Here is a 6,395-nt window from a genome sequence, read left to right on the forward strand (position 1 = left end):
AAGTAAGGAGAGGAACCATGTTTTCTAAGAATGTTACTGCAGGATCTTAATAATTTTTTTTGCAGTATTTTTCTCTGTCCACGATGGGCCGGTTTAAGCATGCCTCCTCCTCTGTTTAGATGATTGGATACATAAAGGTTGTTGACTGGAATCTGTGTAAAGAAAACACTTATTCGGATCAGATTGTGTTATAATTAAGGGGACGTTTTCCCCCAGGATAGCTATACTATTCGCATGTAAAGTGCTGCCCCGCGCAGGCTAGGGGATGTATAAGCTCATGGCGCGGGATCAGGTACACTGACACTAGGGGGCAGCGCTTTACATGTGCTGGTCAGCGGTTTTTAAAATGCATTGCGTGTCCTGGAATAATGGATGAAGGGGTAAATGGGTAGGTGCAAGCTGTTTATGGATAGATCTGGGTAAAATACTGGCTTAGTTACCACGGTAGGCTGGTTTTCAACTGCCATAGAAGTGACGATGACAGCCGCACAGTTTCTGACATCACAACGCACGCGACTGATGACATATGTCATGGTGCTTGTAATGTGGATGTTGGCAGAAACACAGACGTGAGAATCAGGCTTCTCCCCAGTATGGGAAGGGCTACTTTCCAACCATTTTTGGAGATGGGGTGAAGTTTTACTCCAGCTCTACTCATACTGGGAACTACCAAGGGCAAGCTACCCAGAACCCTGAGGGGCTGACTTTGTGGGGGGTGGGTGTCACACTATACTGGAGCAGAGCTAGCCCCAGATCACATTAAATAGTTTAATCGTGGATGTGGCTAAGCTATGCTTCGGGTGACTCTGAGATCCAGGGAAGCCGCGCTTTGTCCGGAGACTCCGGGTCAAACTCGGAAAGTTTCCAGGCATGCGTATGCCGCTGCTTCCTTCTTGGTCTCCCAAATACAAAAAATATATATATCAACTACGTGTTTTTCCCATCAAGAAGATTTCAGATCCACGAGTCTCTGTTCACATAAAGCTTTAGGTTCCTGACTATACCCATTTCTTTATGCCATATTTCCTGCGTTATGTATACATCATAACCAGTGTCGCACTTGCAGTCATTAATACTCTGAAAGCTGATGGCTGTTTCTGCCCCCCCAAAAAATAAAGAAAAATAGCAGCTCTGTGAACCGAGTAAAATAAATAAAATTACACTGAACAATTTTTCCATTAGTTGGGAATTTTATTGAACGATATTTCAGGATGAACTTTGCACATAGCTTTGGGTAAATACTGTATTATAAAATATGCTTCCAACATTCTTCAAAATTCAAAAACCAAGTCTTTGTTGAGCCACTCCATAAGCTACTTTGCGTAGGAGCAGGTTATGCACTTAAAGCTAATATTAGAATAAATGTACGAGTTAGCAGCCCTGAAATACCTATAGAAGAACGCATATTAAAATACTCAGAGTACCCCATACCCTCCGAGTAACGTTCTTCCAAAAAACAAAACAAAAACTGACCCAGAACGCGTAGCCACGCTGCAAAATCTTCATTCTTTATCATTGATCTCATATTTCTTGCCACCGATTGGCTGCTTGAGCTGTCAGTCAGTAGCCGTAAAGTGCTCCCAACGAAATCAATGGGAGTGTGCCCCACCAATGACAGCACTAAACCGGCATCATTCACCGGAGTCAGCGCTGGAGCTGATTGGAGGAGAGTACATCACGTGCAGCGAGATCTACTGCGGGGTATTTAACGGAGGGGGGGGGGATTCTGCAGAATCACCCCCCCATGCATTTGCACCAGACCACCCACCTGTCATATACATTGCATACGATGACCGGAGTGTCGCATTACGCAGAAGATACGGCTAGATATAACGGGACTGGGTATGCCAAAAACCCATGATAGAATTGTGCTCATGCTATAAAAAGAGCCCAGAACGGATTGTTTCGCTTAATTCTTGTCGTTGACAGAGACTTAACCCAATTTTAGAAGAAGAAGAAAAAAAAAAAAAGGACCTTTGCAGATACGCGAGTAACCTGTGGTTTGTCACCTGCTTAATTATAAGGCACACGTTCCAAACAGAATCATTATCTTTGTTTAGGAGTAAAATCAAAGGGGAGTTGGTCCCATGAGCACCTCAACCTGACCTCCAGATGAACGGATGTTCTTTGCACCGTGAATGAAGAATAGACCTTTCGTGGGAAAACCCACCGCGAGCCGCAAATAAAAAAAAAAAAAACAACAAAAAATTACGTCGATATCCGTAGATCCCACAGCCCGCTGCAGCTTCCCTTCCCGGACACAGATTGAACCGTCCTTGATCCGGAGAACTGCGGGTAGAATTGACTTTTAGCATTTAAAGTAATTGTGTTACACGAAAAGCTGTAAACCTTCTACAAAACCCATCTAATTTATTCCATCAAGAAACAATAGTTTCAGAAATTCTTACTTTTAAAAGAATATCACAGCATGAAGACGACGTGTGGGGAAAAAGCGGCAGAACTGGCCGATGTTCTGCTCCAGAATTATAGTTCTCTCTCGTTTTATCCACCTTAGCTGGTCAACACCAATGGCCAGAAGAAATAATCATGTAAAGCCTACGTGAAGGAAAGATGCTGCTCCTATTATATTTCATATTAATGGGCTTATTAGTATTTATAGAACTAATATTAGAATTTGGGAAACGTGAGAAATCCACTTGAAGGAGTTGGCGTTGCGTTTGGTCCTGCGGTAGGAACAGGGATTCGAGGAGGTCCATGGTTGGTGGGACATTCTGCATTTGGAATCCGAGCCACCGGATTATTAGCCAAGATCTAGAACACCAATGGAAGCAGACATACTGAATAATTAAACTACCCCCTTGTTACCCCCTCGCTTGTGAATGAGCAGGGTGTACCAGTAAGTCCAATGGTCCAACAACTAGGACTCTTAAGTTAGTTGCTATGGCAATAAGACAACTTTTATTCCCCCAAAAAAATAGATAAGTCATTTTAGTCATAGATACCACATTTTCATACACAAGGCAGGCAGCCACGCATCATATACCCTGCTGCATTCGCTCACCGATAAATGGAGAGGCTTGACTTCTGTATGATAAAAGGAGTTTATTAAGTTATTAAATATAAATAAAATAAGTTACAGGGTGTATATATATATATATATTAGGCATTTAATCCCACGTCACCACCTCGGACGTCGGTCAAAGTTGACATGAAAGTGAGCGCGGGGCATGGGGAACTTCGCGTGCCGCCACTCGCGGCCCTTTATCTCCCGAGCCATTTGGCACTGAGCGCACGCCAGGCAGCAGCATATGGAGCAGTAATCGTTCAGAAGGTCACCCTGTGGGACACAGAGCAGATACACGTCAAAGATTCCCCAACACATACTGTAGCTGTCCTAGAGAGCCATACAGCCTGCACCGAGGGCACTAAAATATCCATAATTCCCAAGTGTCTCTCCTGTCCATCTTTTCTAGGCACTCAGAATGGTTTTCGGGATACCCGTGTTCTACAGCCCTTAAGGTCATGTCTTACATGGAACATAGACCAGCACAGCCTTAACATGATAGACTTCACAGACTTCAACATGCTTGATGACAGGCTAACCCAAGCAAGCATCTTCTGCAAGGGCCGAGCAGCTTCGCTTTAGAAGGATTCTGCCTACTGAAGGTCAGCCGCTTCCTAAACTCCGGATTCACTAAAGGTCCAGTTGCTGGTGACCAGAGCCCGGGTGTCCTACTTATATCCCTTGGAAGACCAGGTACCAAACCCAGATCACACGCAGTTACAGAAGCAACTTTGGTTCCACCACAAAACGTTGACCTTTGAAGGAAGACCTTCCAAGGTCCAAAATGCTACTTTTTTTTTTTTTTGGTGGAATAGCAGTAGTCAGTAAAGCTTCTGCTTCTTCTGTGTTCCTGGTTTTCCAACAGACATACAGGATCCTTCTAGGTTTACTCACCGGGATCTTGTATCTCTCACGTATGCCGGTACGTAGCGCAAACATGGAACCCGGTAACACGCCAAAGAAGCACGTCTCTCCGAAGAGCGCAGACAGGTAGCACGGCAGAATGAACGGACAAAGACAGCCCAATATGCCTGGGGAGAGGAAAATGAGGACCCCCGCATATGCCGGGTTGCATAATATACCGTAGGCATAGCAGGGAACGCTCAGAAGCATTTTAAATGAGCCCCCCCCCAGTTTGTAGAGCTACCGTATTTACTTACACATTGGAATGTCTTCAAAACACTGGAAGAGACCGGTGCTCCATGCAATGGGTCCAAATGCTATGGGCCCCCCCATTTGGGGTAAGATAGGCAAGACAGGTGCTTGGGGTCCAGTCTGTATATTAAGGACAACTTGTGGCTGAGGTTGCCCCTGGGGCTGATTAACCACTAAAACCAAAATGTTTTAATTACTACATTATACAAAAATGTAACAAAAAATAAATAAAATGGTGGGGGGGGGGGGGTTTAAAGACGCAGTTCCAATTGCATGCTTTAGAATGTTACGTAAATGATAATACTTAGTAGTCATTCTACGGTTTTCCCTGAAAGTGTAATTACAGAAGCCCAGCATCCACTATTGTGTCGCATAACAAGTGCTCCTGTCCAAGCTTGACACGATTAACAATTCTTTTTAGAGGTTTGGGTATGAAGTTTCTAATGCTGTATTCATTAACACAGATATTTAAATTCAGCAGAGCAAGTGGAACAGCAGACAAAAGGGATCAATGTTACAGACCAGGAGCAGCCATAGGACGGCCTAGTTGCGCCTGCGTAGCAGCCATCGGTAGGCCTAGTTGCGCCTGCGCAGCAGCCATCGGCATGAGTCCGGCCGCCATCGGCATGGGTCCGGCCGCCATCGCCGCGGGTCCGGCCGCCATCGCCGCGGACACTGTGGATACCTGCATGGTAGGTCAGGAGCACAATGCTTCACCTACCAAAGGGAATGAGAATTAGTATTTTCGCCCCATTAGGGACACTCTATACACCAAACCAACTTTTTTTTTTTCATGCTGTAAAGACTCAAACCTTAATCAGCCATTGGTCTTGATCACCATTGGATGATAAAATACCCTCTCTGTATTAACTTCTACCACCTCTATTGGGAGGCAGGTCCACTTACTTCCCTCCCCATAACACTCTAGCTTACAGCATGATATAACCAGCGGTTATATAGGGTAAGAAAAAAAAAATACATTAAAATAAAACCACTTTACCGCTACATTCCCATCCTTCCTCATGAAATATAAGACCCTCTATAGTATGTGGGCTAATAAACTAATAGCAGATCCTTTGAAACCTGGTATTTCTTGACCAGACACCAAGAAGCCCTGAATTAACCTGCGTTTGCCTCTCCTCCCTTTTATTAAAATCATCTGTGTTAATTAGTCTCATCAGCCACAGGACCGGCTGGAGCCGAGACCGGACCGGGGCCAGAAACCGGCCCGAGCGTTTAAATCTCTGTCCCTTTAACAATATATAGATCTTTACGGTTAGTAAAAAAATGCGCAAATTTGTAAATAAACGGAACATTTAAAAAAAAAAAAAATAAATCCAGACAGAAATAAGATTTATTACATAAAAAAACCCATATTAACGTGGATGCAAACTGTATACATCGTATAAAGAAGGATTTTAAAAATGCAGAAAATGGGGCAAAAAATGGGGAGGGGACACCTGATAACCTGATTTTTTCTAATTTTTAATAGCGCTTATGGGTATTAGGAGTTGGATTAGTAATGTGACTGGCAGAATAAATCACTGCTTAAACTATGCATGATGCGAGTCCAATAATCGGAGAATCTCAGCGGCGTGGGCCCTTTATCCTGTATAGCGAAGCTGCCAATTTGAAACTGTAACCCTCCTGCACCAACGGAGAAGTGGTCATCACTTCTGGAAGTTTGAGTAACACTTGAACTCCCCAGTTTTGGTATACACCCCACCACAGTCCGCTGCCTTTGCCCTGGATAATGCATGGGTAATGGGGGGGGGGGGGAATTTGCTATGCATTATGCAGGGCCTTTCCAGTAGAACCTCATCGGTTTGACCCATTCTACTGATCTACTAAGATCCACTAAGTTACTTGTGTTCTTCAAGGCCGCACGAAACACATTGTTACCCTGCACGATGCATTTTTCATATGAGTTCCCAGTTAAAGGCAACATTGGTCGCCTTTCTTCTCCATGAGATCCTCTCAAATCCATGATTTCAATGCAGCCCCAGATTTTCTATAGATGGTAGCAGTTATAGGGGTATATTTTAATCTAGAGAAATGCTCCTCAATGTTACCCCTCCAGTATTACCCCAGTCCATACCTGTTTTGAGGATCTCCTCTATTAAGAACAGGTGGAGCAATCAGTGTCTCAGATCTTCCAACAGGTCTATCAAAGGTCCATCTGAGCTCATAGAAGGAGATCCTGAAACCTGAGAAG

This window comes from Sceloporus occidentalis, unplaced genomic scaffold (genome assembly GCF_023333645.1).
Source record: "Sceloporus occidentalis isolate IW3139 unplaced genomic scaffold, rSceOcc1.0.p SCAF_252, whole genome shotgun sequence".
NCBI classification, from domain to species: domain Eukaryota; kingdom Metazoa; phylum Chordata; class Lepidosauria; order Squamata; family Phrynosomatidae; genus Sceloporus; species Sceloporus occidentalis.